This window comes from Tamandua tetradactyla, chromosome 13 (genome assembly GCF_023851605.1).
Source record: "Tamandua tetradactyla isolate mTamTet1 chromosome 13, mTamTet1.pri, whole genome shotgun sequence".
Taxonomy (NCBI): Eukaryota; Metazoa; Chordata; class Mammalia; order Pilosa; family Myrmecophagidae; genus Tamandua; species Tamandua tetradactyla.
The window spans coordinates 33,995,861-34,010,043 of record NC_135339.1 but is presented as its reverse complement, the minus strand read 5'-3'; the positions used below and the strand labels follow the sequence as shown (position 1 = coordinate 34,010,043).

At 34.5% G+C, this 14,183-nt stretch overlaps 1 protein-coding gene and 1 pseudogene across 9 annotated transcripts in view; both read right to left on the bottom strand.

Moving 5' to 3' along the window:
- The window catches only part of JMJD1C (jumonji domain containing 1C), a 326,266-nt gene that overhangs the window by 169,313 nt on the left and 142,770 nt on the right, over positions 1-14,183 (bottom strand). The gene's annotated exons all lie outside the window — the stretch shown is intronic.
- Positions 7,076-12,492, bottom strand: LOC143653840 (bromodomain-containing protein 7 pseudogene; annotated as a pseudogene).

Below are 14,183 nucleotides of genomic sequence, written 5' to 3'. Positions count from 1 at the left end.
TCTGCCACCTTCCTGGAAGTCTCCTCTGTAAGTAGGGGGCTACTTCAGATAAGGTGTAATTCACCTCATTCAGGCTGGGACTTCATCTTATTACTGGAGTCCTTTATAAATGGAATGAATACTGAGAGAGAATGGGGGGAAAAAAAGCACAGAAGCAAGAAGATGCAATCAATGAGACAAAGGAGAGACTAGCAGACTCTTCCATGTGAAATGTGGTAGAGTAATCAAGGATTGCCAACACCCAGTCTTCTGGAAGAAAGCATCACCCTAATGACGTCTTGATTTGGACATTTCCCCTGCCTCAAACTGTAAGCTAATAAATTCCCATTGTTTAATCCAATGCACTTCATGGTATCTTCTCTAAGCAGCCTAGGAAACTAAAATAATAATATACAATAATGAACTGGACACTGATAAAGACAAGTAAGTTCAGCATTCTTTAGGCTATGCAATGAGAAAATTTCAATACTAGCTCATTTAAAGCCCAATGAAACCACAATTCAGCTGATATAACAAACCACGCACATCACAATTTTTCTAAAATAAAAGTCATTTGATACTCCAAAATTACCCGTGTTCTTCAAATAGGCTATTTTTAAATGAAGACTCCTTATACTACAATGAAAAGCAGAAAGATTAAACTTAAGTACCATTTATTATAGATGTACAATTTTAAGATATTAGGGTAACACAACTTACATAGTATACATGGCACTACTGAAGAAGGATTAAAAATGCTGAGAAAATATATAATGTATATTCATAAATAGCACCACTAAAAACATATTACTACATATTACTGATCACTACTTCATAAATTTTGAAATAAAAGACAAATGTTGGTACAAATACAATGTATGTTAGAGAACCACAGATATCCTGGCATTCATCACTGAAAAGTGGGAAATATAGGCATTTAAGTATCGGCAAAAATATTTCTAAATTGTGCACTGAATTCTTCAACAGGAAATGTTACATTTCAAAATGAACAGAGCTTTACATTCTATCCCTTTCTGACAAATCTTAAAAGCTCTGGAAAGTGTTTTTATATTCCTCATGATCCCTGGGGGGGGGGGGGGGGGGGGCGGGGGGCTCTATAAAGTTAGCACAATTATCTTTGGGTTTATCCAGTTAAGTAGATATCACAATGATTTCACTAGTATCCTTCATGGTTCCTACATTCAGATTTCACCTTTAAACATTTAGATATCAAAATTATATTTAGTCCACAAAACAATATACAGAATAAATATTCTATTTAGTCTAAAACTGAGATTTGTGATAAATGCTCACGTTTACAAAGTAGGAAGGAAGAAAACAGATGAGATGTGTTGGTATGCAAAGATAGGGGAATGAAAGACAGAAAATGAGATAAAAGTTTAAAAGCATATATAGGGGGCCATGGTGGGCAGGAGGAGGCAGAATTCTTGCCTGCCATACCAGAGACCTGGGTTTGGTTCCTGGTGCCTGTCCATGTAAAAAAGAAAGCAAGCACATATAGGATCTGTTTACTAGGGATAATATATGGAAAATATGGGGAAGGGATGAGAGAAAATTTTCAATTTCAACCCTACAAAATTGACAATTGTTTAAATTGTGCAATACAGTTATTTTAAAACTCAGTAAGTTACTTAACTACAGTATGCCTCAGTTTACTCTTCTGTAAAAGATACAAAAAAATAGTATCTTCCAAAAAGGGATGTTATAATGCACTAAGAGAACTGTCTGGAACTTAATAGATCTTTAAACCTTAATATCATTATACTGTTGACATGAAATGGGGTGAAATAATGAAAATACACATTACATTTTTTCAAGCGGAAAGTATGTTTTAAAACAGTCTCAAAAAAATTTATTTTTCATAGAACACTTCAAAACTGCAGTTAAATAATTATCACAGAAACAGGGATCATACTATTGCTTGAGTGAATAAAATTACACTTCAACACGTTTTCTTAGTTGTAACAACTAATGAAAATGAAAAGGTATATATAGTGAAAGAGAAACTATGTATCTAAAAGTGCTTCTTAGACCTAGTTTAACTTCCAACCAAAGCAGACTCTACCCCCTTCTAATAGCTGAATGAAATCTCTCAAATTAGAACACAAAGTAGACATGGTGATCACATTTCTAAACAGGAAGAAAATGGAATCAACACTCTCTATCTTTATTTTACAAAGTCTGCTCCTTCAGGCTGCTTCAAACTTTAATAGCAATGAAATGAATATTCCTAGAAATTAAGATGAATAGGTAGGCATGGGAAATACTGTAATGGAAAAGTCAAATAAGCAAATAATTTCAGTATATTATCTATTTTAGGATATAAAGATTTTTCATAGAATATACCAAGAAAAACTTACTGTGGTTTACCAAAAAGTCAAAAACAAAACAAAGTTACACCACATCACGAAAAATCCTTACTGAAAAACAACCAAAAGAAATTCTACTTAATTGCAACTAACTGCTACTTTTAGTTAAAATAATAATCTAAAAAATGAAGAAAGAATCCAACATATTGAGTGGATTTGAATAAGAACAAGAACAAAAAGAAAAAAAAAATGAATTAACTGTCCAAATTCAATAATATATAATGTCCCCCAACCCCAATCCTAATAAAAACAAGATTTAAAAATAGGAGAAGAATCTAATGTTAAAAGAGCACAGTTTCTCACATCCACTAGAATGGCTACTATTATTAACAAAACAAAATTACAAGTGCCGGAGAGGATGCGGAGAAATCAGAAACTTTATACATTAGTGGTGGCACAGCAGAATGGTATAACCACAATGGAAATCTGTTGGGCAGTTCCTCAGAAAATTGAAAATAGAATTATCATATGGCCCAGCAATTTCACTTCTTGGTATATACCCGCAAGAACTGAAAGCAGGTATGTGAACAAGTATTTTCACACTGACCTTCATAGCAGCATCATTCACAGTTACTGAAAGATGGAAGCAGCAGCAATTATCGTCAACAGATAAATGAACAAAATGTGGTATATACATAAAAAAAGAATGGTGTTCTGATACATGTGATAATAGGAATGAACCTTGAAATCACGTTAAGTGAAATAAGCCAGACACAGAAGGACAGTGTATGATCTCATAGATATGAGATAATGAGAATAAGCAAACTTAAGAGAGTCAGAATCTGGAGTACAGGTTATCAGGGACCAGGTTGGTTGGTCATAGGGAATGGGGAGTTAATGCCTGTTTAGTATAGCATTTCTATTTGGGTTGATAAAAAAGTTTTGGTAATAAGATAGTGGTGAAAGTAACACAACCATGCATGTAATTAACAGCACTGAATTATATATGTGAATGTGGTTAAACGGGGAAATTTTAGGTTGTATATGTTACTAGGAAAAAAAACGCAGGACTGTACAACATAAACAGTGAACCCTATTGTAAATGATGGACTACGGTTAGTAGTACAAATAAATGCTCTTTCATGAATTCTCAATATATCACTCTAATGCAAGGTATTAAAAATAGGGAGGTATACAGGAACTCTGTATTGTAAGTATCTTCCACATGAGTTTTCTGTAAACATACAACTTCTCTAATAGGAAAAAAAAAAGAGCATTATTTCTCTTGAATACTTTATATTTAATTGCTTTTATTGATTTCAAACTTTAAAAACAAATTAGCTGATTTTCAACAAGGGTACCAACTATGTTAAATGGGGAATACGGACTCTTCAACAAATGGTGTTGAGAAAAGTGGATAGCTACATGCCAAAGAATGAAGGTGAAAGCCTACCTCACACCATAAACAATAAACTATGGATCAATGACCTAAACCTAAGTGCAAACTTCATAAACTTTTAGAACACAGGGGAAAACCTCATGACCTAAGAGTTGGCAATGATTTCTTAGATATAAAACTAAAAGCATGATCAAGAACAGAAAAAAAAATATGATCTATTTTTAGACCTCATCAAAATATAAAAGTTTTGTACATCAAAGAACATTATTAACGAAGTGAAAAGATAAATTATACAATTGGAGAAAGTAGTTATCTAATTAGGGATTGGTATCTAAAATATATAAAGAAATCTTGCAACTCATCAACAAAAGTACAAACAAGCCAATTAAAAAAGTAGGCAAAGGACCTGAAAAGATACTTCGCCCAAGAACATATGAAAATGGTCAATTAGCCATTAGGGAAATGCAAATTAAAACCACTACAATGAGATACTACTTGACACCCACTAAGATGGATATAATATTTTTTAATGGTAAAAAATGTTGGTGAGGATGAAGAGAAACTGGAATCCTTGTACATTGTAGGTGGGAATGCAAAATGATGCAGATGCTGTGAAAAAAGTTTGGTGGTTCCACTGAAAATTACAGAATTAGCATATGATCAGCAATCACTTTCCAGGTATATATCTCAATTAAAAACACGGACTCAGGATTTGTGTGCCAATGTGCACAGTAGCATGATTCATAATAGCCAAAAGGTGGAAACAACCTAAGTAAGATGAACAAACAGACAAAATGTTGGATGTACATTAAATGGAAATACTATTCAGCCATAAAAAGGAATGAAGTCCTGAAACATACTACAACATGGACGAACCTTGAAAACATTAAGCTGAGTGAAATAAGTTAGACACAAAATGACAAGATTATATGATTCTATTCATTAATCTAGCCTAAGCATAAGCAAAATCACAGAGATAAAGAATATATTAGATATTACCAGGAGCTGGAAGGAAGGGTAATGGGGAGATTTTGCATAAGAGGTATAGTCTTTCTGCTATGGGTCATGTAAAGTTTTGGTAATGCATAATGGTGAAGAGAGTAAGGCATTATGACTATATACCTAAGTGAATCATTTAAAAAAAAAGTTAAGATGAGAAATTCTGTTTTATATACATTTCCATAATGTCAAAAAAACGAGAATGGTTTCAAATATTAATTTTGATTTGATGACGTAAGATTATACTTATCTTTGTCTACTTTTTGCATAACTGTACGCTCTGATTTTAGTTTGAATTCTCTTAATGTGTTAATAAATAAATGACAGAACTCTGTGCTTTTATGCCTAGAACTTATAGTACAGCAATCAGTAACAGTAATGTATGAAGTACCAGATAAAAGAGAAAGATCTCTGGAATTTGATACATATGTTAATTACTTTGCTGGCTTCTTTTCCAATTTTATTTTTGAATTTATGATTCAGTGAGCATATCTTATCCCTCAGTTTGATCTTATTCAAAATTTAGACATGGAAAGGGAAACCCAAATCTGTGGATTAAAAAATTTTTAATCTATATTTCAATGGTACTTGAAGGTTAGAAAAGAATTTAAGAAGCTAGTAGGAATATTGGTTCAATTCTTTTTTGATGTAACCTCAGAAATACTGGCATATTAAAATTACTGGCTTGAAAAGAAAGGATTTAATTTTGAAAACCAAAAATTCCTTTTAATTCATAATCACATTACAGTGCCTTTTATTCAGTCAGTAAATATTTATTTACTAGCTAACAGTATCAGGTCCTGTGTTAATACTGAATAAAATTAAATGTATAATTTTTGTCTTCATTCAGGCAAACAGTTAATTATAAATGCCGATAGTTTACTACATAAATATTGTAAGCAATTTCTTAAATACGCTATTTTGAGATTTTGTGAATATCCCGTTCTTCAGCATTACATCAGTAGTTTTACTATCCATTGATGTTATTTCCCTGAATCAATTATAAGTTGCAAAAGTGATTTTTTTTTTACCTGGTCTTATTTTGTTATTTTTAAATTCACTATTTTGGTCAAAATAATAATTATTCAATGCTTTAAATGGTTAAAGAACACATACTCACATGTATACACACATAAAGACATCATTCTGTGCCACTTTTCCCCAGTCATTTAGCCTTTTCTTCTGGAATTTCAGTAGTTCTAAATAATACGCTGATAATATCATGGTTTACCAATTTAGCACTTAGCAGAGTTTTTGGTTAAACCAATATCCAACATTTTTTATGACTATGGAAATATTGTTTCTTTCTAAGCTAAGAAATATACTATGTATATTAGACCTCTTGTAGATCTGGGTTTTCCTCAAGTTAATACATGCCTCTTTTGTTCACTTGCTTAGATTTTAAAGTATCTTTCACATTAATTCTTACAAAACTAGAAAAGTTTTCTCGTATTCTTCCACATGGTCAAACACCCCAAGTTCCTTTTTCTGTATTTTCTAGAGGATTCTTTAGTCTTCTCTTTTTATCCAGACTATTACCCTCCAGGCCTTCTACATAGTCAGTGTCCTAAAAGAACATCGTTTTTGCTAACTCCAGGATCCCATTGCTCTTTCTTGGCTTCATCCTTCTTTCAGTCAAGTACAAACATGGGAAATGAATTTTTTGAGATCTTGAATGTTTGGAACAACATTTTAACTGTAAAATTGATGACTGATAATTTGACCTGGTATAGAAGTCTAGGTAAATTTTCTTAATTTACTCAGAAGGCCCTGAAACCCTGTTTTCTGGTTTCCAGTGTTGTTTCCTAGCCCCATTCTAATTCCTGGTGCTATCTATGTAATCTTTTTCTCTATCCCTAAAAACTGAGAGTCAGGGTAACTTTTTTTCTATTCACTGATGCAGTATCTACTCTCTGGAAATATTACAGTTATTATTTTTTTCTTTAAAATTTTCAGTTTTCTTCTACTGACTGCACTGTTCTCTCAGGGGTCACATTTACTCTGGTTTTGACTTTCATTTTGGAAGCTTTCTTCAGATGACTCTTGGTGAGCCATTCAAATTTAAGAGGGAAGATCTAAGAGGCTTTTACAAATGCTCTATTGATGAGCTGGGCTTGGTGAGTTTCCCGGAAGGCTAAATGCATGAAAATATAACCATTTTGCTCGAGGCCCTTCAACTGCCATTATTTGTTGTTCTTTTTTTATCTGGGGAAGACAATTCTTTAATCATGAGCCTGGATAACACTGTGTTAAGAGAAGAATGAAGGGAAAGGAGCAAGTCTCACTATTCTGTAAAAGGATATTTATTTAATCCTCTCGTACTTCAACAGAACTTCTGACTGTCAAATGTCCTTAAAGCCACAAGACCCTGGGAGTCTACTTTATCTGCATACAAGCTTTCAAACCCCCCCCACCACCACCACCAAGTAATTTCCATTACTTCCATTATGCAAAGGACCTGGTGCTCCAAGCTTTTGAAACATTCCGGGCAACACAAGCAATCTCCTCTGCACCCTTTTCACTGTTTATGCATCTTGCTTAGTTGGTAGCTATTTCCTAATCCATTCTCTATATTCCAAGACTATATTAACATGCTGTCACTGTTGTCTCCTGTTCTCTTTGTCCTTTATTGTTTTTTACTGTCATTATAGTACAATTCTGGAGGAAGTGAAGATTAAACATGTGACCTCCCCCAGCCCCCACCACATTTATTTATCTAAGTCTCACCTAGATTACTTAAACAGAGTGATAAACAACAAATGAGGTCCTATCTTCTTTCCAATCACTATACACTGCTGGTACAGTAATCTGTCTCAAACATAAAATTAATTTTTTAACTCATAAAACTGTGATTTCGTGGCCTTCCATCCATTACAGGAAGAAAGTGTCCAAAATCTGCAATGTAACACGGACAGTTTATGATCTCCTTTCTGCTCACCCTTTCCTAATTTGTGTTCTGCCACTCAATCACAATTATATATTCCAGTTTGGAACAAATCCTTGGGATTTCTAAATCAGGACCTGTTTTCTCATAAAATGCCTTTCACCTTTTCCAATATGAAAATTTAATTCGGCCTTTAAAATCCTATTAAGCATCACTCGCCTTTATGAAACTTTTTCTTAGCTCCTTGCTAAGCCAAGCACTCCCACCTCACTTCTCCCATTTTTATAAACTTATTATATCACTGATTGGTTCATTATCCACCTGTACATATATTTCTTTCCTTATTCCCATGACTCCTTAAACACAAAAATTTTAGTTTATTCACTTTTTCTTTTCTTCTTTATTTAATCAAGGTGACAAAAGTTTGAAAGCAAATAGAAAAGTTAATATGATTTTAAAAAGAATTTGTTTTAAAGTGAGGAGACACTGTCTAAAGCAATAAGGAAGGAAATAGTCAACATACATATCAATAAATATACTGGTCTGGTAAAACACAGAATCTGTGTTATCTAGGAAGATTATTCAGATGGTTAAAAGCCTTTTATAGCTTCTTACTAAGCGCAAACAAATAATACAAGAAAACATTGTCTTTTTAAGAGACTGAAAACCAAATTCTTGTTTTGCATGAAGATACATCTGATAAGAAAACTATTAAATCTTATAAAATTATAAAATCTTAGCCAGCTTTAACCATAACTAGTAAAATTCACTTCCGACAAAGACTTCTACAACTTTCTATATCCATCCATCTTGTTCTACACATTCATTTTTCTCATTCTGCAACAATCAGTTATTTTAGTTTAGGGGGAAAAGTACTCTCTTTTTCCTTAACAAAAACACTTTCTGCATACTTTATATATTTAAATTACCAAAAAAGATCTTGAAATCAATTTTCAAGCCAACATCCTAAAAAACATAATTCTTTTTCTTTTTCTGTGTGAAAAATAACATGTATTTAAAAAAGCAGTAAATTTCAAAGCACATCATAACAATTACTTATAGAACAAATTTCAGAGTTTGGTATGGGTTACAAGTTCACAATTTTATGAATTTCATAAATTTTTACTTCTAGCTACTCTAAGACACTGGAGACTAAAAGAAATATCAATGTAATTCAGCAATCACACTCATTTGTTAAATCCTACCTTCTCTGTATAACTCCACTATCACCTTTGATCTTTCTCCTATTCTTTAGGGGTATTTGGGCTATTCCCATTCAAACTTTTTCACTTTGGAAGGGACTGTCGATAATACAGAATATTATTGTTCTGGAGAGGCTGGCCCCTCTGTATTTGAGGACTTTTTTTTTTTTTCAGAGTCCCAATTTCAACTTCATTACTTAATAGAAGTCCAATCTCTGGAACATTAAAATTAATTGTTCCAAAGTTTAATTAAAAACACAATTTACAGGGTGGGCCACGGTGGCTCAGCAGGTAAGAGTGCTTGCCTGCCATGACCGAGGGCCCGTGTTCAATTCCCGGTGCCTGCCCACGTAAAAAAAATAAATAAATAAAAATAAAAAACAAACACAATTTACAAATATTTAATATCCTCTCATAAGCATTTCCAAGTTAAGAATGAAAAAAATTATGTACATTATGTATAATGAAAGGCCAGTTAACTTCAAATTCCATAAGGGCCATATTCAGCAACATCAGTCTTTTTAAGTTCTTCAAAACCTGCTGTTAAATCTACCAAGTTGTTTTCTAGGATGGGGGAAGGAATGGAGATCCCCATTGCTTTTCTAATTCCGTACATGCTTACAATATCACCTGGAGTTACTTGCTGTGCAAGTTCTTTAAGATTATTGGTCACTTGTTCAGCGAGATGCATTTCTCTGTATCAGGGGTCCAAGAGACAGATCATGTTGGGAGGGGTCCTGGTGCTCAGACGCTCGTTCTAGGCTTCCTGGAGCTCCCTGAGCAATTTAGTGGTCTTGTCCAGTTTCCTCTGGAACACTTCGGCTTCTTCAGAGTCAAAAACTTCAACCAGAGCACCAAAGTTTGTTACTGCTTTCAGTGCTGTGAGCCTGTCTTGATTACTGAGGTCCAAATGCCCTGCAACTTCTATTTCTGTAACCTGCTCCATGTCTTTTGCTGGGTCAGGTGTCTTAGTCTGCCCTTCGTCTTCAGGTGATGACATTTCGAACTCTTGTAGAGTTCTAGAATGTCCTCCTTTTGTTAAAACATCCAGTAAACTGTCTGCCATAACATATGGATAATCTTGGCAAGTGGCCAAAAACTCGTGAATGCTGAAATTGCTTGCAAGCTCAGAGTCTTCTCCATAGGCCAAGTAGATTAAATCAGAATCGTCCTTGCTGATATTTGCAAATGTGGAATCATAATGCAGTGCATAAAAACTGTTTTTTGTCCATAATTCAAGTATAACACTGGAGTTACTTTGTTTCTTTTATCTTCTTTGAACCCTTGCAAAATATTCACTTCAGATTGAAGTCTTCCGGTTGTCATCCCCAATCTTACAGGACAGTAGCCTGGTTCTCCTACAATGGGATCCACAGGATGGAGAAGTCCCAATGTTGTTGTCCCATCAGGTTTTCATCTTTCAAATTCGCACTGACCGTTAACAAGCTGCCTGGTTATAGCTTTCCCACAGACTCTTTAATGATACGGTCAATCTGCTCCTGCTCTATTTCTAAATTACTGCTTTTAAATTTATCTTCAAGCATATCTTTATCTTTCTTTTTGTTTTCCTTATTGGGACTTCTGAAGGCTTGGGCTTCCACATCTCCAGAGACTTCCCTCTCTCTGGAGCAGCAGCTATTGTCCTCCCCACTCTGCGAGGTGTCTGCTTTGTCTTTCTGTTTTCAAGTTTTTTGCAAGTCTGCCATGAAGTCTGTGCTTTGTTTTAGGCTCTGAATTCTTTCTTGGCTAAGAATTTTCATCCCTGAGTGCAAGAGCTTCTTTGCAGCTTTATAATAAATGGTCTCTGGTTTGTTATAAATCATGGCATTAGTACACATTAGTTTGAAGTTATCCTTCAGTTCTTCTATGGACTGGTAGTCATTGTTCATGACCTTTTCTTGCACGGTACTAAAATCCATTGGGTGTTTAATGATCATGGAGTAGCCAGGAGCAATAAAATCAGTCACAGGAAATGAAAAGAAAACACTTGGGTCTTTTCTTTGTAATTGTCTCATGAGTTGATTCAAAGCTTCTTGAAGGGGTGTCTGCTCTACTTCTTCTTGCTTGGCTAAAGAGCTTGTGAGGGGCTTCTCAAGAGGCAAGTCTAATCTTATCTGGGTCTGACACTGGAGGTCATTTTCTGCATCATTCTCCACACGGTCTCAATCTCGTTTCTTTTTATCCTCCTTTACTCTTCTCCGTTTTCTCCCCTTTCTTCCCCTGGAACCTGCTTCTCTCCTTTCTTTCTCCTCTTCTGCTTTCTGTCCTTGTGTTCGTCATGATCGTTTTTGTCTTCCAAGAGGCTTGAGTAGTGCCCCAAGCTGCCCGTGGAGCTCGGTGACTTCGTTCCCTCCCACTTTGAGGACCAGCTTCAAGGGCTTCTCCACATACTCCTTATAGAGGTGTTTGTCCGACTTGTGCTTCTTGTGCTTCCTGCCCATGTCCGACCGGGCCCCGGTGCCCGCCCCCCGCGCCAAGCCCAGGCTGTGTGGCACCGCTTCCGGTCCAGGCCAGGCGAGCAGAGGGCAGGAGTGGGGCCTGTGAGACCCCGCGCTGTGAGGCAGGGGGACGGTGCGCACCGACCAGCGGAAGGCCCCTTGGAGTAGACAGCGCGCGAGACCCGGCCGGCTGCATTTTAGGACTTATCTAGACCAGGGACCCATCTGAAGGTTGTAGATTTCTGGAAAGTTACTTTAGCGTATGGAACTTTTCTAGAATCTTACATAATGCCCCAGGTGTTCTTTAGGATTGGCAGGGGTAGTTTTGGTTGGGGTTTGACAAATTAGTTTATTTACTTTTTACATACACAAAGTCTTAAATTATCTGATCAGAAATAAACTGATAAGAAAACCAAGTTGTTCTCACCACCACAATTTAAGAACATTCTCCTTGCTCCAAAAACAGATAAAAAAAAAGTCAAACTGCTTTCCTTCTAAAACTTTTCCTGAAACCAGGTTAAATATAAATACAAATGCTCTTCCATGACTTTTCTCAGTAAGAATCAATAATCAGAAGAGTATAAGCTCTTCTACAGGAGAAAAAAACACCATGAGATAGGTGGTTTGGGTTCCATTTCCACTTCAAATTCGTCACTAATTAAATTAAATATAAATAAACAGATCTAACTACTAACATACCTACCATATTGCACCTTCCCTACGTTATTGGAAAAAGAAAGGTATTAGACTGGATCATGATAATAATACCAAAAAGGAACCTTTTATAAAGTGCTTTTATGTGTTAAGCCTATATTGAAGTTTTCACTTTCTATGTTTTTACTTAATGTTCATAAGAAATTCACAGTAAATACCTGTATTATGAAGACAGTGAGAGAAAGAAAAGACAAATCACTCAATTTCATGTAGATATTAATAGTAAATGGCAGAGTTAGATTTGAACGAGGCAATCTGACTCAAGAACTTACGTGCTTAATAGATTACACACTGCCTTCTTGATGACCACTAAGATTCTCCTTTTCAATGTTAGCATTTTTTGAATATATGACTAGAAGAATTTACGGTTATATCAAGCCATGCAAATCTATGAGCAAATATGTATTTCAGACCGTTAAAAATAAATAATCTTCATAATTATTTACTGTTATATTTAAACGGTCATATTTTTATGAGAATATTTAAAAACCTACACTAGCAACATATAAAATGCACCTGTTAAAATATATTAACAGAATCCTAAAACAAGTCTACTAAAACTAATGCATTTTAAGATAACTATTTCCAAAAATAAAACATAACAGAATTTATGTTAAAATTTCTAATTTGCTGGTAAATAATAATTTTTATCGAAAAGAAAAGTTACAGCCAGCCATAATCTCACCATCCTAAAAAACCTGTTTTCATTTTTTAATAGTTTCTAAATACATAATTTGACATTACTATAATCAAGGTTTTTAAATTTAAATTGTATTTGTCCATGTTTCTCTAAATTATTCATAAATTTTATTTTGAAAGGGCTGTATTATCTCAGAACATTAATTTAACAACATTCATATATTGCTGAACATGAAGGTTATTTCCTTTTTTTGTTTCTTTCTTTAGAGGAGACTGCAGTGAACATCTTTCTGCATATAATATTGTCTTTCATTTTTCTATCTCCTGTTCCTAGCACAGTGCCTGGCTCATGTGATGTGACTGATAAACATCAGCTGAATTGAATACACTTTTTAACTCTTTAAAATTGTTTTTCAAGTTCAGTTTCCTAAGAGTAGAAATAATGAATCAGAGCATATGAAATTCTTTAGGGTTCTTAGAACATCTTAACTTCCAAAACAGTAATGTCATTTGTGACCTACAAGAAATGAGTGTGTGCGCATTCACTGTAATCTTTACCAGCATTAGATTTTTATCATTTACAAATTATAATATTTTCCTATATATAAATTGTCCTCTTGAAGTTGCTTTACTCTTGCAGAAAAAATAATATCCTTGAAATGTCATATCGATTTTCTATCTCTCTCATTATTTATGAAAGCCCCAAGGTCTACAAAACAAATAATTCCAATTCTGGAATCTTAATTGTCTACATATAATCTCTCTGATGGGAATTATTTCAAAGTTCAGAACTGAATTTACCAATTCAGTAAAATGTGGCTGGAGTCATAATCTAAATCAAGTTTGGCAATGTGACATGTCAAGGGTAACCTGGTCCCAAAGAGCAATGACATCCACTTGCCTTTGAAAGAGTTTCTTTAATAAAAGACAGAAATTAAACAGCATGCTCACTAGGTAAGTAATCTAAAAGACATAAACCAATCAAGATTTATATGTTTATGATCTGATCACAATTACTTTTCAACTCTGAATTATCTATGAAGGAAAAGCTACAGTGGAAAGAAATCTGGGCTTCTATAGAATTTCAGGTGAATTACTGCTGATTAGCATATTTAGGGGACTATAAAGATGTCTGTTCTTTCCTTCCCCCTTAAAATAACTCACTGGGGGTAAATTTCACATTTTCCCCTTATAATAACTTAAGCAATCACATTTTTATTTCATTAGAATGAGGACCTCTTTATAAGTTCTATTATTTTTGTTTTTTTTACTACATTAACATATTTAAAGCTGGTAACCATAGTTTTTTTTTTTTTTTTTTTTTTTAAAGGAAAGACAGAGAGAAGGAAGGAAGGATAGAAGGAAGGAAGGAAGGAAGAAAGAGAAACATTTTTAAACATTTTCTTGTTTTATTGTATTCTGTTTCTCCGTTTTTGTTACATGGGCTGGGGCCGGGAATCGAACCGAGGTCCTCCGGCATAGCAGGCAAGCACTTTGCCCGCTGAGCCACCGCGGCCCGCCCAAAAGCTGGTAACCATAGTTTTTAACCATAAATGGCCAATTCTGCTTGTCTATCCTTTTGATCACAACATGTTAGGA